Consider the following 19203-nt stretch of genomic DNA (forward strand, 5'->3'; position numbering starts at 1 on the left):
TGGAATCTTTTCAAATATTGATCAGTTTTCACAAAATGCTAAATAAATAATTTATATGCAGTCTAAGAGAATGAGGGTATTGATCAGAGCTTTTTACTGAGGTCCAGGGATGAACTTCAGGGGTTCAAATGGTGGCTTTCTCATGGAGACATCTGTAGGTTCTTTGGATGCCCTGAGGGGCCCTCTGATCACACAGCTCCCTGACATGGTAACACTCATAGGACAACCAGTGGGACTCTGGACCTCGCCCTGGCAGGTCACCCTCTTTGGGAAATTCCTTTCAAGAAGGCTTGAGTCCAAATACCTTGCACTCCTTAAAAACCCTCAAGAGCCTCCTAGGACCTACAAAGTCCACACTTGCTGGCATGGTATTCAATGGAATTCAAGGTCTTCTATTATAGGGTTTGAATTGCTCATTCCAGCCTCACTTCTCACTCAAAGAGAATTATTTTTTAAAGACTAGGTACTTTCCTCTATCACTGTTCAAAAACATAGTCCCTTATGAATCACATGGTGATGGAATGATCAATTCAAATGACAGTTTCAATTATCATTCCTGTCATGGACCAAATATAAAGCAAGTTAAAACATGGCATGATTTTACCCAACAGGTGAAGCGATAAAAATTTTAATGTGACACTAAAGACATTCTCCTTTGTCTAAAACAGGGGTTCTAACATTTACCTCATAAAGAAGAAACCAATGTAAAACAGATAGCCAGTGAGAATTTGCCATATGACTCAGGGAACTCAAACTGGGGCTCAGTAACAACGTGGAGGGGTGGGATGGAGAGGGAAGTGGGAGGGATGTTCAGGTGGGAGGGGACATGGGTAAACCTATGGCTGCTTCATATTGATGTTTGGTAGAAACCAATGCAATACTATAAAGCAATTATCCTTCGATTAAAAATAAAAAATTTTTAAAATTCAATATTAAAAAAAAGAAAGAGGAAAAAAAATGAGGAAACCAAAGGGTAACTGTTGGTTCTACAGTGAACTAAATCTGATAAGCCACAATAACATAAATGTTCATATATAATTTTTTACAATTTTAGAATAAACACAAACAAATCACAGAAGACTAAAGTATTACACTTGAAAAACTTAAAACTAAATTTGCAACTGACAGAGGTTGAGAAGTGAAAAGGAAGAAGAGCAGATAATGGGGAACATCTGAGCACAACTGTCCTCAACAGGAGACGCTCTCTTGGTTGAAGGAACAGCAGATACAGGCTCAAGGATATTATCTGGGGCTTCCCTAGTGGTCCAGGGGTTAAGAATCTGCCTGCCAGTGCAGAGGACATGGGGTCGACTAAGCCTGAGTGCCACAACTACTGAGTCCGAGTTCTAGAGCCCTCAAGTCACAAATACTGAAGCCCAAAGGCCCTAGAGTCTGTGCTCCGCAACAAGAGAAGCCACCACAATGAGAAGCCCCTGCTCACTGCAGCTAGAGACGAGCAGCAAGGAAGACCCAATACAGCCAATAAATAAATAAACAATTTTTAAAAAGGATATTGTCTGAAATCTAAGTGTTGACTGGTGGAGGAAGAAGAGATTAGTGACAAAATTAAGTTGGGAGGAGGGAAGTGGCAGAGGAGGAGGCAGGGAAAGTGAACTAATTCACGCCCTATATAGTCATGACAGCTATATCAAGAAACAACACACTTAGAGAGATCAAGGTAATCACAAAAAGAACTAAAAACAGAAACTGCTAAAAGTAGCTACCTCTGGAGAACAAGTTAAAAGGACATCACAAGGAAGCAATCAGTCAGGTCCAGAATATGGGACATTCTACTAGACGACTGACCTAGATTCTCTGATAAATCAATGGTGTAGGGGGAAAGTGAGTAAATCACAGGAGACAAAACAATTGAGTTCAATGTGGAGACTTCATTTGGGATCCTTATTCTTACAGTTTTGAAACAGAAAAGTTTGATTATTAGCTGGATATAAAATGATGATAGAAGAAACTGCTAATTTTGTTAGGTATAATAATGGCATGTAGGTTAGATTTTAAAATATCTTTTGTAGTTAGAAGCATAGTGAAGTATTTCAGGTAAAAATAACATGATGTCTTGGATTTGCTTAAAAGGATAGAGAGAAACAAGATTGGCCAAAGGTGATAGTTGTAAATGCTGGGTTCACAGGGTTCACTGTACCATTGTTTCTGTCTTTATGTATGTTTGGAATTTTCAAAAATAATAGACTGTTTAATTAAAAAAAAAAAAGCAGGTGCCTCTGGGGTGTGGGATAGAGCTTGGGGAGCAGTGGTGCTGATAAGATTGTTTTATATTTTTCATATAAAAATTTGTGGCTGGGAAAGTCCTTCATAGCTGTCATGAATTGAGACAAGCGGGCTGGGCCTCTGTATCCTGTCACTGACCATCATCCAGTCATTCATTTAAAGTTGGAGAACATCACATTAGACAAGACACCTCTCCTCAGCTGAGACCCAATTCCATAAAAAGGACTCAGAGGTAATCTGGCAGCAGCCAATACTTCTATAACCAGTGTAGAATGAGTGTCTCAGCCCTGGTGTGAGAATGTGAGTAGACACCCACTACATGGCTTGGATCCACTTACTTCTTACAGCAAACTCACCCCATTTGAAATTCAGTTCAGTTCAGTCGTTCAGTCGTGTCCACCTGTTTGCGACCCCATGCACTGCAGCATGCCAGGCTTCCCTGTCCATCACCAACTCCCAGAGCTTACTCAAACTCATGTCCGTAGAGTCGGTGATGCCATCCAACCATCTCATCCTCTGTCATCCCCTTCTCCTCCTGCCTTCAGTCTTCCCAACATCAGGGTCTTTTCAAATGAGTCAGTCCTTCGCATCGGTTGGCCAACGTATTGGAGTTTCAGCTTCAGCATCAGTCCTTCCAATGAATATTCAGGACTGATTTCCTTTAGGATGGACTGGTTGGATCTCCTTGCAGTCCAAGGGACTCTCAAGACTCTTCTCCAACACCACAGTTCAAGAGCATCAATTCTTCCACGCTCAGCTTTCTTGATAGTCTAACTCTTACATCCATACATGACTACTGGAAACACCATAGCTTTGACTAGATGGACCTTTGTTGGCAAAGTAATGTCTCTGCTTTTTAATATGCTATCTAGGTTGGTCATAAGTTTTCTTCCAAGGAACAAGCGTCCTTTAATTTCATGGCTAGAGTCCCTCTGCAGTGATTTTGGAGCCACCAAAAAATAGTCTCTCACTGTTTCCATTGTTTCCCCATCTATTTGCCATGAAGTGATGGGACCAGATGCCATGATCTTCATTTTCTGAATGTAGAGTTTGAAGCCAACTTTTTCACTCTCCTCTTTCACTTTCATCAAGAGGCTCTTTAGGTCTTTGCTTTCTGCTATAAGTGTGGTGTAATCCGCATATCTGAGATTATTGTTATTTCTCCTGGCAATCTTGATTCCAGCTTGTGCTTCATCCAGCCCAGCATTTCACATGATGTACTCTGCATATAAGTTAAATAAGCAGGGTGACAATATACAGCCTTGATGTACATTTGGATTTAACCCACCCCAATTTCTGTTTGGTTCCTTTGTTTGGAGAACCTTACAGGCATGTTGGTGAGCCAAATTACAGCCCTTGCCTCTGCACATGCTCTCAAAACCACATCTGAGACTCACTACTTCCCTCCTCTACTACCAATTTCAGATTCCCTTCTCTCAGCTAGCATATCTGCTGGTCTAGGTGGCTCAGCTGGGGTGGGGATGGGGAACCCTAACCTCCATTCCTGAGGAGTCTGAGTCTATGGTCAGCAAGCCTCCTCAGGTTAGGTTGGCTACATTGTTCACTTACCATCAAAACTGGGTGTGTGAGAAAGGAGAGAGGCTCTGCTGGATAAGCTGGATGCCAAACATATTCTTCCCCTCCACCATGAAGCTGAAATTTCATCCTCTTCTGATGATTGGCATCCATTATTCCTGCTGGGATGTGGCTCCTTTCCCTAGGCTTCTCTCCTTACATCTCACATACTTGCATGTACCTCTAAGACAGCTCTAACCCACTATTCCTCAGCACAGCAAGTGCATCTTCACAACTAAAGTGATTTTCTTCTTCATTCATAAACATATTCTTTGTCCTTCTGTCAAGCTCCTATGCTGGAACCAGGTTCATTTTGGGTTCTCTGCCTCCTCCATCTTGTAAATATACCAAGTTCTGTAAATTCTCCCCCTAAATAGCTTGTAAATTCACTCTTATTCTCCATACCGCCCCTCGCCCCTGCACCCCTGCAATAGTTGCTTTCCTTGCTCAGGGGCTCATCCTTTCTCACCTGGACTATTACAAAATCCCCCAACTGTTCTTCCTTTCTCCAGTTTCCCCCATAGTCCTCCCACCCACTTTATACCACATCTTTTAAAAAGTATGCCATTTCACTGATTAAAACCCTTCTAATGTTTAGGCTCTTCACAACTGGCCCCTTCTTCACTTACCTCCCCTCCACTCCCCTCTGCACCTACTTGTTGCTTGTACCTGCCCCAAGGCGACAGGCTCCCTTCATGTGTGCGTGCCAAGTTGCTTCAGTCACGTCCAACTCTTTGTGACCCCATGGACTGTACCCTGCCAGGTTCCTCTGTCCATGGGATTCTCCAGGCAAGAATACTAGATGGGTTACCATGCCTTCTCCAGGGGATCTTCCCAACCCAGGGATCAAATCTGCATCTCCTGTGTCTCCTGCATTGGTAGGCAGGTTCTTTCCTATTTTGCCACCTGGAAAGCCTGGCTCCCTTCATGTGCCTCATGTCTTTGCCTGTTCTTCCTCTTGGCCCACAGGTCTCCTGATGGACTCTACTTCTCTTTGGAGATTCATTTCATTCCATCTCTGACCCTTCCTGATAGGTGGAATGGGCTGCTTCTAGCCTCATGGGCACACTGCAGTTCTTCCATACCTTTGTTAAGACTCTTATCACATTATGTTCACTTATTTGCCTTACATACATAGTTGACCGAAATATATTTTTCTAATTGAAATGGTTTTTTACCATTCAGTTGTGAGTCCAGTGCATTGTATTACGTTCACAGTTCCTAGAAACAGTAGATGATCAAAAGATGTCAAATGAATGAATGAAATATACAAATGTTCTTCAGGGCATAATGCACCGGTCTCACCATCAGCAGCTGAGCAGATACTTCGCATCATTTCCCAGTACTGTTAACTGGATGTGTGCTGACTGACTGTGGGGCCTGACCTCAAGAGGACTGCCAAGATTTTCTGCTCATAGCCTAAGAATGCAAAATTCTATATGTTCTCCCTGGACAATGACTCAATGGCTGTGAATCTGTTTTAGGGAAGGGATGCAAAAATGGGAACAAAGTAAAGCAGGCAGACTGAAGTTAACACTGGAGAAAGAATCACCGAGTTGATGAGGGCTTACTCATCTACTACTTACTTATCCAAAGTCTAGAACCATGACTGAAATATGGTAGGCATTCAATAAATGTTTGTTGAACAGCTAGAGAAAGATGAGAAAGGAAGAACAAATGATGCCCTTGGAAGTGACACAGAAGCTGTAGAAAACTGTCAGGATGGAGAGAGATGAAGACAGATTTTAAACCATTAAATTGTAAGCTGTTTACACTTAAGTTTTAATCTGGATATATCCTAAAGGTAGAAAAAGAAAGACAAACTAAGAGATCCAGAATTGGAAATGTATCTATTTAAACCAAGGCCATGAAATGTGCGCCCAGGGAGACTTAAATGAAAAAGATATTATACAGAAAGAGGCAACCATTTCCTGTACTTTTTAATCTCTTCTGTTATTTACCTTCATGATCCTAAATAATATATTTACACTGCTATTCTGTTGACTTTTTTATATTTTAGAAATTATATATTGACTTCCCACTACCATGGAGGATAAAGATACTGCTTTCTTTCTGTGTCCCCCAACACTGAAATACACATTCTTGCCCCCATTCTCCAATATAGTTCTATTACAAATGTACTAAATCAATATTTGGTGTTTGCTTTATTTGTTCATTCATCCAGTAAACATGACTTTGAATTACTTTGAAAATTTTAATCAGGGTATATGATAACAGTTGTATTTTCAATAATTCCAGATAGCCTCTTCTGGGTGCTGCCTTTTGAAAAACATTAGTACAATTTGTCTGCCTATTTTAAAATATAAAGTCAATTTTTAATCAATAAACAACCTACATCAGTGCTCGTTATGTCCAAAGCAATATGAGGGAGACCAAGATATCTAAAACAGAATCTTTACTAAAATATGTGTCTTAAAATGTGTACAAGCGTGTTTTCTAAAGTCAGACTTTCCCATAGATTAATATCAGTATTTTTAAATGCCTCATTTTCACTGAAGAGTCACAGTGGCTCCCAGAACTCTTACCGGCCATTCCTCCCTGTACTTTACATAATGTAATGTGTACAAGGCCTGCTTTTGAGAGAATAATTGTCTCCAGATTTCCATTGAATAGCAATAGAATTTCTTAGAAAATATTACTGTATGATTGTTTTAAATTGCTCTCCTAGTTGCATAATGGTGCCTATAGCATAATGTTCAATAAGTATCCTGATAAGTTTAAAAAATCTTATACTACAAAGTCTTTAATAAACTACTGTACTTGGAAGCTGAAAAAAACAATATAATACACAGTGTTTCTAAACTTATTTGATCACAAAATCTTTGTTTAAAAAACAGGATTATAGTTTAGGAAACAGTGATTTCGTCCACTCCCTTGACGCAGTCTCCACTTGATTCAAATGTCATGCAAATGTGCACGCATGTGTGTGTGCACCCCCCAACACACACACACACACTACCTGTCTCCCCTAGTAGAAACTACTAGGATGGCACTTCCTGCTTTAGGGTGTAACAAGTGGCTCTTTGAAACCAAGAGGTTTCAAAGCCACCAGGATTATGTTCTCAGGCAAAAGTTATAATTAATGATGTGGCAAAATATAAAAAAGGTAACTATATTGACTGCTAAGCACCTTATGTCTTTAGATAATTCTTTGTGCTTAAAACCACCTCCCACATCCACCAGTGAGACCAGTGAGCCAATAGAACAGCCATCCCAGACTCTCCCTCTGCTATCTGAAGTCCTGTCCATAGCTGACTCTCTTGTTCCTTTTCTTTCCAGTTTTTAGAGGGGTAATGCCTGGACTAACACGTAGATCACCAGATGCCTGGTGTAAAGGCCTTTATGAGCGTCGGTCTTCCATTTCTGAAGAATATATAGAAGTAGTGCAAAGAAACTTCTAGTCACCAGAAGTCAGGGATTACATATTCTTTTCATAATTTTTTTCACAACATTCATTTTGAAAATTTTCAACCTGTCCAAAAAATGCAAAGAGTTATACAATTAATACCCATATAGTCTTCACTAAGATCAAATCATTGTTAACTTTTGCTGCATTTGCCTGTCTCTCCCATGCCCCTCACTTTTCTCTCTCTTTTTTTCCCCTCTCTCCATTTATGTTTTTGTTGAAAGTTTGCTGCACATATCAAAATATTTCACTTCTAAATATTCTACATGCCTCATCTAAGAATAAAAACATTCACCTACATAGTCATAATACTGCTGCTGCTGCTGCTGCTAAGTCATTTCAGTCCTGTCTGACTCTGTGCGAACCCATAGATGGCAGCCCCCAGGCTCTGCCATCGCTGGGATTCTCCAGGCAAGAACACTGGAGTGGGTTGCCTACTCTCGCATCTAAGAAAACTGACATAAATTTAACAGCATCATCTGACATATAGTCTATATTTAAATTTGCTCAATGAGGGATTCTCTAAATATCACCCCTAAGGGTACATAGATGGCAGAAAGAGGGCAGTAAAAGGCAAGCAACTGACTGTGTAGCGAAGTTCCTGGCAGCTGGAACCCATTTTTGCTGACTCTTGTAGTATTCCTTTCCTAGGGAAATTTAATTAGCATGATGAAATGGTTAGGAGTAATTAAACCTCTCACTTAAATGATTGTGACTGTTACTTGTACTTTCAGCAAATCCATTAAAAAAAAAGTCAACTCTGCATGATTTATAACATAAGAGCTAAACCAAATACTAAGATTTGGATCTAATCCTTGGATAGTCCTAAAATAGATATATTCTCCAGGCTTTTAAGGATGCTGGCATATAAACCATTCTTGTATTTTTTGCAGTAGGAGAATTTAATTCATCAGGTGCACCTTTCACCTAGAAAGTGGAATTTGCTTTTTGTTTTTTAAGGTATTTTTGCCCAGGATCTAGGAGGCTGTTTGAGCATATTCTGTCCAGATTGGGGCTCTACAATTACCAGCAGGATCATGGAGCCTCATGCCAGCTTAGTCACAGCAGGCCAGACTCTCCTAATATGCTTGTATTGAAAGTCATTCTCCATGATATGTGTCTGGTTCTTTTCACCCTCCTAGATTCATTACACATTCTTTCCTACCACTCTGTTTACTACTGGCCCTCTCCACCAGTGTCTGTTCTCTATAAACTTAGGACTTTGATTTCTTTTGAAAGTAACAACTCATTGGGACTTGTCTCCTTGAACACTTAAGATTAACTGTGGGATTTAAAACCTTTACAGGTGACAAATAAGTGTAATTGAACAAAGAAAGACAGGTGTGCTGCCATTAGAGCTTCACGTATAATGGGAAAGGAAGATAATGCGTCAGTCTCATATGGGTTTCATTTGCTGTGGTCTCTATCTGGGAAGTTAGTGTATTTATTGATTAGTCCTCAAAAGAGACATCATTCACAAACTGACCCTTGGCTTGTGGCAGGAGACTAACATTTGTGTTAGTTTCAATAACTGTATGAACAAATTCTGTTGCTGGGAAGTCACAAGCAAGTGTTGCCTTGACAACACAGCATGCAAGTCTCTAGTTCCCTCCATAATTTCCCTGTGAAGATGATGATTCCTTATTAGTCCTACCTATGAAGTTATTGCCGAAAGATTCTTTACCATCTGAGCCACCACAGAAGCACTACGTCTTGCCTACAAGATGAGAAATGTTAACCTATAACTAATTTGTTGGAGGTTTGTCAGTACCTGAGAATTTCATCAAGATTCAAGTTGCAAACTACACAAAGCAAACTTAGACATGAAAGGCCATAATAATGTAGAACATTAGGTTTAAAACTTGATTATTGGGGGCAAAGCATCTTATTTTATTAAGAAAGCATTTTTGCTATAAAAGAAGGATATCTGTGTCATGGAGGCTAAACAATATGTTACTAAACAACTGAAGGATTACTGGAGAAATAAAAAATGAAAATAAAAAATACCTAGAGACAAATGAAAAGGCAGAATGATGATCTAAAACCTAAAGCAGTTCTAAGAGGGAAGTTTATAAGAAATCCCTGGGCAATCCAGTGCTAAGAACTCCACACTTTCACTGCTGAGGACCCAGACAGAATCCCTGGTTGGGGAACTAAGATCCCACAAGCCATGTAGCAAGGCCAGAAAAAAAATTTTAAGAGGGAAGTTTATGGTGATATGAGTTTACCTCAGGAAACAAGAAAAATCTCAAATAAACAACCTAACCTTACACCTAAAGAGAAAAAAGCAAAGCCCAAAGTTAATAGAAAGAAAGAAATTATAAAGATCGGAGCAGACGTAAATGAAACAGAGACTTAAAAACAAGAAGATCAATGAAACTAGTCGTTGCTTCTTTGAAAAGATAAACAAAATTGATAATCCTGTAGCCAGACTCAAACGGAGAGGGCCAAATCAATAAAATCAGAAATAAAAATGGAGAACTTCCAGCTGACACCACAAAAATACAAAGGATCATAAGAGACTACTATGAGCCACTATATGCCGATAAAATGGACAACCAAGGAGAAATGGACAAATTCTTTTTTTTTTTTTTTTGGACAAATTCTTAAAAAGAAATAAAAAGATAAAGTTTCCTAAGACTGAATCAGGAATAAATAGAAAATACAAATAGATAAATTATCAGTAGTGAAATTGAGTCAGTAATTTAAAAATTTCCAACAAACAAAAGTCTAGGACCAGATGACTTCAGAGATGAATTCTAATCAAACATTTAGAGAAGAGTTAATATCTATTCTTCTCAAACTATCCCAAAAGTTTCAGAGGAAGGAACACTTCCAAACTTATTCTATGGGGCCACCATCACCCTGATACCAAAGCCAGACAAAGATATCACAAAAAAAGAAAACTACAGCCCAATATCACTGATGAATATAGATATAAAAATCCTCAACAAAATACTAGTAAATTGACTCCAACAAAGTACTATAAGGGTCATACACCATGATCAGATGGGATTTATTCCAGGGATGCAAGGATTTTTCAGTATCTGCAAATCAGTCAAGGTGACACACCACATAAACAAATTGAAGAACAAAACCATATGATCACCTCAGTAAATGTAGAAAAAGCTTTTTATAAAAATTAAACATCCATTTATGATAAAAAAACTTTATGGAAAAATGGCTATATAGAGAACATACCTCAACATAGAGGCATAAGAAAAAGCAGAGACATTACTTTGTTGACAAAGGTCTGTCTAGTCAAAGCTATGGGTTTTTCCAGTAGGCATGTATGGATGTGAGAGTTGGACCATAAAGAAAGCTGAGCGCTGAAGAATTGATGCTTTTGAACTGTGGTATTGGAGAAGACTCTTGAGAGTCCCCTGGACTGCAAGGAGATCAAACCAGTCAATCCTAAAGGAATTCAGACCTGACTATTCACTGGAAGGACTGACGCTGAGGCTGAAACTTCAATTCTTTGGCCACCTGATGCAAAGAACTGACTCACTGGAAAAGACCCTGATGCTAGGAAAGATTGAAAGCAGGAGGAGAAGGGGATGACAGAGGATGGTTAGATGACATCACCGACTAGATGGACATGAGTTTGAGCTAGCTCCAGGATTTGGTGATGGACAGGGAAGCCTGGCATGTGCAGGCCACAGGGTCACAAACAGTCAGACATGACTGAGCAACTGAACTGAACTGAACATCAACATGATAAAGCCCATCTATGACAAACCCACAGCTAACATCACACTTAAAAGTGAAAAGCTGAAAGCATTTCCTCTAAGATCTGGAACAAGACAAGAATGACCAGTCTCACCACTTTTATTCAACATATTTCTGGAAGTCCTCGTCATGGCAATTAAAGAACAGTAAATAAATGAAATCCAAACTGGAAAAGAAGAAACAAAAGTGTCATTGTTTGTGGATGACATGATGGTTTAGAACATAGAAAAGTCCTAAAGACGCTACTAGAAAATTACTAGAGCTCATCAATGAATTCAGTGAAGTTGCTAGATACAAAATTAATACACAGAAATCTCTTGCATTTCTATACACTAACAATGCAAGATTAGAAAGAGAAATGAAAGAAACAATTCCATTTACCATCACATCTAAAGAATAAAATACCTAGGATTAAACCTACCTAAGGAGGGAAAAGACCTATACTCCAAAAACTATAAGACATTGATGAAAGAAAGAAACTGAAGACAACACAACCAGATGGAAAGATATACCATGTTCTTGGATTGGATGAATCAATATTGTTAAAGTGACCATACTATCCAAGGCAATCTACAGGTTCAATGCAATCTCTGTCAAATTACCAATGGCATTTTCCACAGAACCAGAATGAATTTTTTTTTAATTTGTATAGAAACACAAAAGACCCAAAGTAGCTAAAACAATCTTGAGAAAGAAGAACAGAGCTGGAGGAATTACATGCCCTGACTTCACACTACACTACAAAGCTATAGTAACCAAAGTGTATGGTACCAGCACAGAAACATACACATGAATGGGTAGAATAGGATAGAAAGCCTAGAAATAAACCCACACACTGGTAGTCAATTCATCTATGACAAAGGAGGCAAGAATATACAATGGAGAAAAGACAGTCTCATCAACAAATTAGAAAGCTGTCTGTAAAAGAATGAAATTAGAAATTCTCTAAGATAACACACAAAAATGGATTAAAGAACTAAATGTAAGACCAGATATGACAAAACCCCTAGAGGAAAACATAGGCAGAACACTCACTGACATAAATTATAATGGTATTTTTTTGGAGAAATGGAAATAAAAGCAAAAATAAACACATGGAAGCTAATTAAACTTAAAAAGCTTTTATACAGCAAAGGAAACCATAAACAAAACAAAACCTATGCAGTAGGAGAAAATATTTGTGAACAATGCTACCAACAAGAGATTAATTTCCAAAATATATAAACAGCTCATATAGCTCAACATAAAAAAACAAACAACTCAATCAAAAAATGGGCAGAAGATCTAAATAGATTTTTTTCCAAATAAGATATGCAGATGGCCAACAAGCATATTAAAATATGCTCAATATCACTAATTTTTAGAGAAATTTAAATCAAAACTACAATGAGGTGTCACCTCACACCAGTCAAAATGGTCATTATTAAAAAGTCTACAAATAATAAATGCTAGAGAGGGTATGGAGGAAAGAGAACCCTCCTACATTCTTGGTGGGAATGTAAATCAGTACAGCCACTATTGAGAATAGTATGAAGATTCCTTAAAAACTAAAAGTAGAGTTATCATATGATCCTGCCATCTTACTCTTGAGCTCCAGAGAAAACCTAATTTGAAAGGATACGTGTATCCCAATGTTCACGGCAGCACTATTTACAATAGCCAAGACATGGAAGCAACCTAAATGCCATCAACATTGAATATTATGAATATTACTTAGCCATAAAAAGAATAAAGTGATGCCATTTGTAGCAATATGGATGGACTTAGAGAGTATAATACCAACTGAAGTATGATATTACTTATATATGGAAGCTAAAAAATTTATACAAATCAACTTATTCCCAAAACAGAAATAAGACTTACATACATAGCAAACAAGCTGATGGTTACTAAAGGGAATAGCAGGGGCAGGAAGATATATAAATAAGGAGTTTGGGATTAATACATACATACCACTATATACAAAACAGATAAGCAACAAGGACCTACTATATAGTATGGGGAACTATACTCAATATCTTGTAATAATTTATAATGAAAACAAATCTGAAAAAGAATATATATATATGTGTATATATATTTATAACTGAATCATTTTGCTATACACCTGAAACCAACACAACATTGTAAATGAACTATACTTCAATTTTTAAAATGGTTTAAAAAAAAGAAGTATATATGTATGCAAATTATGTATTCTGACTGAAAACTGATTTATATTTTCAAGTTTGGCTCCATCATTAGAGATCCTTTAACTTCATATGCCTCCACCTAGTTACTGGAATACACCTGCTGGGTTGGGGTTAGGGCTCTGGGAGAACAGCTTCAGACTGCAGCAGTGTAGAGCTCAAGTACCAGAAAGGGTTTGTGAGGCCCGTGTGGTGCCAGTCCAAGACGCAAGTAGACTTGGAAACTGCACGTGCCTTGGAGCTTGTGCTCTCTTACGGTTCTTGGAAATGAGACTGCCCCATGAAGAAGCCCAAGCCGCTTCCTGGAAGGTGAGAGACCCGTGTGCTAATCATTTTGCTGTCTCTGCTGACAGCAGCACAGATAAGTCATTCTACATTGTGCAGTGACCACTCAACCCAGCACTGATCAATGAACAACTGAGCCGACTCACAAAAGAGGAACCATCTCGCCGACCAGACCATCAGAGACATGAAAGCGTGAGCAGATAGCTAGTCAAGACAGAAACTCTCTCCTGTCAGGTATATATTTGACAATGCAGCATATATCATTTAAAAGGCACCAGGCTTTTTTGGGGTTTTGTTTTTGATGGGAATCATTTGAGATAGAATTTATGAGAATCCCTGTGCTTATAGCACATAAAGCAGAGAAGTACTATAAGTAAGAGTGAGGGAAGCCACATATACGCAGCCCCCCCACCCCCCAGGATTCTGGTATCAGTGAAAACAAGATAAAATTAATAATCTGCCACTACAAACAGGACACTGAAGACAACTGGAAATTACATGTGGTCAATTCAAAGTGTACTAGGTTTACACTTTTGAGATTTACAATTTAAGGGTATTGTTGCTCAAGAAAACTTGAAACATCCTGAAATCTTATAAATCATGTATGAAATGTTATAGAGTATTTCCCAAACTTGACAAACATGTACTATTTGCATGTTATTAAAAATATGGTGCAGGGAGTTCCCTGGTGACCTAGTGGTTAGGATTCTGGGCTTTCACTGCTGTGGCCCGGATTTAATCTCTGGTCAGGGAACTAAGATCCTGCAAGTTACACAGCATGACCAAAAATAAGTGTGTGTGTGTGTGTGTGTATAATATAAAACTGAAATAAACTTTTTTAAGTTATTGAAAGAAAACAAAACAAATTTTGATCAACACTGGGTTCTCTCCAAGATTACAAAATCTTTCTAATGCTATTATCTTATGAAGAGCACATTATCTTATGAAAAGGATATCAAAGAAAGTGGATCCCAAAAAGTAGGTAAAAAAAGTTCCATAGAGATGTATCAAACAGATAATAAAATAAAAGTATCGTTCTTTCAGGTTTGGGAATATTTGTGACATTTGTCAGCTTTTTAAATTTGTGATTGGTATGACTTCTTTTCTCATTCTAATCAAATATTTACATTTTCACCTGATTCTGCATTTATGATCTTGTATTCTTTTTTCTTAAAGAGAACAAAACTGTATAAGCTTCAAGCCACTCCAAACTTAGACCTGGATCTGCTTCTGGACAGGATGTAAAGATAATTTGATGGGAATCACTTGACATAGACTCAACAATGTCATTAAGGATTTTCTTTCTTTTTATCCCTCTGCTTTGACATCTATGATGTCAATATCATCTTAATGCTTGCTTTTCTCATGGTGACAAAATGGCTGCAAGAGTGTCAACCTTCCATCTGTATTCTACTCTATTCAGGAGAATGACAGCTGCCTTTCCATTGTTCTCTCAGAATGAGAGACTTGAAACAGAAACCCCTGTCTATTAGCTTGACTGATTACCTGCAGGTTCCTGAATCCAGATGGCTTAGGTTTGGATTACTTGAATAACTCACTGTAGTAAGGTGGATGGAATTACTGCAATGGGGTTAGTCTCCTCTCATAACTTTTGGCTGGTACACAGTGAAAGTGAAAATGATTCTGAGGAGATGCCCACATACATGTCCAGTGGAGAGAAGACATGAGAAGGGTAAAATGGCTATTTATTTATTCAGCAACCATCTCCCTGGAACATACCATGGACTCAATTCTATGTCAAGTGTCAGATATAAGGAAGATAATGATAAATAAGAAATAGATGCTTCCTGACTCCTCCTAATTGGAGCAGATACTTAATTTTTAAAATAAATTGAATTTAGGGTATCTGATTCTAATACTACTACAAAATGAATTTAGAAACTTCAATAAATTCTACTTTTAAGTCTTCACTTATTCAATAAACACACAATACATGACTACTGCATACTCATCATGGCGTGGGATGCAAAATGCGGTTTCTGACATCATGAGTTAAAATGTTTGTTGAAATGATCTAAACAATGAAAAATTTAAATGATAAAATGTTTAAATAGCTAAAATAAATAACTATCTGTTCAAAACGGCAACAGAAGAGATGATCCAAGATAGTACAAGAATAGCTTCTGATGACTGGTACAGATGGTAATGAAGCTACAGAAGTTAAAAAGTGCTTTAAATATATGGATATATATATATATATAAATACATTTTTATATATATTTTTTATATGTTAAGGAAGCTATTAATTCTGACTGAGAAAGTAGATGGCAGGCATCGGCCTAAAGTAAGTATTTGAATTTTCACTTTGAACTACTGGGGATTATTATCAGTGATTACCTCCAAGCTAGGTGATAAACAGGAAGCAAACACAAATACGCACTTTGACCTGCTGTGTTACTCTCACTACTCAGTTCTTTTGTCAAGATCATACTTCCCCAAGTCAGAGGTGAGACGGAAAACACAACAGACACCACTACAGTAGGCTAAGAGGGATTTCCAATGAACACTCTGAGTCTAGCATTTCATGACTTTGTCTGTTAGTCTCTAATGAAGGTGAAGTGATATAATGGAAAGAACGTTACTGCAGGGACTGGAAGAGTTGATTTCTATTTCCAACTACTTATTCACCTGATACCTTGGGCAAGTCATAGTCTTTCTGAGCCTTAGTTTACTCAGAGCATAGACCAGTTTTCCATTCCGATCATTCCCCTCTTCTAAACTTTGTAGGTTCCTTAAAGGACTGCTTGTCTTGTAGGACTGTTTTGCTGGACACTCTGACGTTCAATTCATCTTCACAGCAATTTATCTGTGTCTAACTGCCACTTCTGCTACTCAGAAACCCTCTTCATTGTATTGGTTGCTTTTGTGCTTGTTAGTAACTATTTGCCCACCTCCAGCAGTTATGCTCCATGCACTAAGAATTGTCTAATCTCCATCACCAGCTTTGCATTTAACCTCTGTATTCATTCACTGCACAAATATTTATTAGTGGCAAAAAAAAGTAACTGAAAGTTAGGATAGGCTCTATTATTGAAAAATTTACTTATATGTGTATGTGTGTGCTTAATAAATTTAAATGCTGGTTTGTTTTGACTGAGGTCTAATTAACATACAACATTATATTAGTTTCTGGTATATAACATAATGAGATGATATTTGTATATATAGCAAAATGATCACTACCATAAATCCAGTTAACATCTATCTTCATACATGGTTAAAAATTTTTTTATTCTTGTGATGAGGACTTTTAAACATTTCCTCTGTTAGCAACTTTCAAACATGCAATACAGAATTATTAACTACAGACATCATACTGTACATTAAATTCCTATGACTTACTTATTTTAAAACTGGAAGTTTGTACTCTCTGACCATCTGCCATTCACCCATTTTACCCATCCTGCACTGCTTATTTCAGGCCACCACCAATCTATTCTCTGTACCTATAAGCTTGTTTCTTTCATATTTCGTGTATAAGTGAGATCCTATAGTATTTGTTTTTCTCTGACATTTCACTTAGCAAAATACCCTCTAGATCCATCCATGGATCTAGAATGTTGTCAGAAATGGCAAGATTTCCTTCTTTTTTTATGACTGAATTAGTATTCAGTTGTACATGTATGCAACATCTTCTTTATCCTTTCATCTAGTGATAGACCCAGGTTGTTTCCATAAATTGGCTATTGTAAACACATCTTTTCAAATTAGTGGTTTTGTTTTCTTTGGATAAATATTTGGAAATGAAATTGCTGGATCATGAAGAACATCTATACTGTTTTCCATAGCAGCTGCACCAGTTCATGTTCTGATCAATAGAATACAAGGGTTCCTTTTTTCCACGTCCTCACCAACATGGTATTTCTTTTCTTTTTGATAATAGCCATTCTAACAGGTATGAGGTGATACCTCATTGTGGTTTTGCTTTGCATTTCTTTGATGGTTAATGATACTGTGAGCATCTTTTCACATAACTGTTGGTATGTCTTCTTTGGAAAAATGTCTATTCAGATCCTCTGCCCAAGAGTAACTCATACTGCTGTATGAGTTCTTTCTATATTTTGGATACTAACCCCTAACCAGATACATGATATGCAAATATTTCCTCCCATTCTGTAGGTTGCCTTTTCATGTTATTAATAATTTCCTTTACTGTGCAGAAGTTTTTCACTTTGATGTAGCCCTACTTGTTTATTTTTGCTTTTGTTGCCTTTGGTTTTGGAATCAGATCCAAATAATCATCACCAAGACTGATGTTGAGAAACTTACTGTCTATGTTTTCTTTTAAGGGTTTTATGGTTTTAGGTCTTACATTCAAGTCTGTGAGAGTCAATTTTCGTGTATGGTGTCAGTAGTCTACTTTCATGCTTTTGCATGTGGCTGTCCATTTTTCAGTGTACAGATCTTTCATCCCCCTGGTTAAAAGTATTCCTTTTTGAAACTATTGTAAGTGAAACTGCTTTCTTAATTCCTCTTTAGAAAATACCCTGATGCTGGGAAAGATTGAAGGCAGAAGAAGGGGATGACAGAGGAGAAGATGGTTGGATGGCATCACTGACTCAATGGACAAGAGTTTGAGCAAGCTCCGGGAGTTGGTGATGGGCAGGGAAGCCTGGCATGCTGCAGTCCATGTGGTCACAAAGAGTCAGACACAACTGAGGGACTGAACAACAAAAATAGTAGTTCATTATTAATGCATAGAAAGAAAACTCATTTTTTATATCCTGCAATTTTACTGCAGATGGTGATTGCAGCCATGAAATTAAAGGACGCTTACTCCTTGGAAGGAAAGTTATGACCAACCTAGACAGCATATTAAAAAGCAGAGATATTACTTTGTCAACAAAGGTCCATCTAGTCAAGGCTATGGTTTTTCCAGTGGTCATATATGGATGTGAGAGTTGGACTATAAAGAAAGCTGAGCACCGAAGAATTCATGCTTTTGAACTGTGGTGTTGGAGAATACTCTTGAGAGTCCCTTGGACTCCAAGGAGATCCAACCAGTCCATCCTAAAGGAAATCAGTCCTGAATATTCATTGGAAGGACTGATGCTGAAGCTGAAACTCCAATATTTTGGCCACCTGATGCGAAGAGCTGACACATTTGAAAAGACCCTGATTCTGGGAAAGATTGAGGGCAGGAGGAGAAGGGGATGACAGAGGATGAGATGGCTGGATGGCGTCACCAACTCGATGGACATGGGTTTGGGTGAACTCCGGGAGTTGGTGATGGACAGGGAGGCCTGGCGTGCTGTGGTTCATGGAGTCGCAAAGAGTCAGATGCAACTGAGCGACTGAACTGAACTGAACTGGATTTTACTGAATCCATTTATTTGTTCTCACAGGTTTTTGGTGGCATCTCTAGAGTATTTTTAGTATATAACATCAAATTATTTGCAAATAGTGACAGTTTTATCTCTTCCTTTCCAATCTGAATGCTTTTTATTACTTCTTCCTCTTCATTGCTTTGGTTCAAACCTCCAATATTACATTGAACTGGAAGTGGAAGAATGGGCATCCTTGTCTTGTTCCTCACCTTAGAGGGAACTATCAGCTTTCCTCTGTTAAGTATGATGTTATCTGTGGTCTTATCATATGCAGTATGGCTTATATTTTGTTGCCTCTATACCCAGTTTGTTGAGAGTTTTTAATCATACATTAATGTTGAATTTTGTCAAATACTTTTTCTGTATCTACTGAGATGATCATTTTTATCCTTCCTTTTATTAATGT

General features: G+C 38.0%; 1 long non-coding RNA gene across 1 annotated transcript in view; it reads right to left on the minus strand.

Moving 5' to 3' along the window:
- Positions 1-6278: 6278 nt before the first annotated feature.
- LOC133065574 (uncharacterized) overlaps positions 6279-19203 on the minus strand; it is a 40088-nt gene continuing 27163 nt past the window's right edge. Inside the window, exon 3 of the long non-coding RNA XR_009694911.1 lies at positions 6279-7312. This is a non-coding gene — a long non-coding RNA (uncharacterized LOC133065574). The remainder of the gene's footprint in view (positions 7313-19203) is intronic.

This window comes from Dama dama, chromosome 11 (genome assembly GCF_033118175.1).
Source record: "Dama dama isolate Ldn47 chromosome 11, ASM3311817v1, whole genome shotgun sequence".
Lineage (NCBI taxonomy): Eukaryota > Metazoa > Chordata > Mammalia > Artiodactyla > Cervidae > Dama > Dama dama.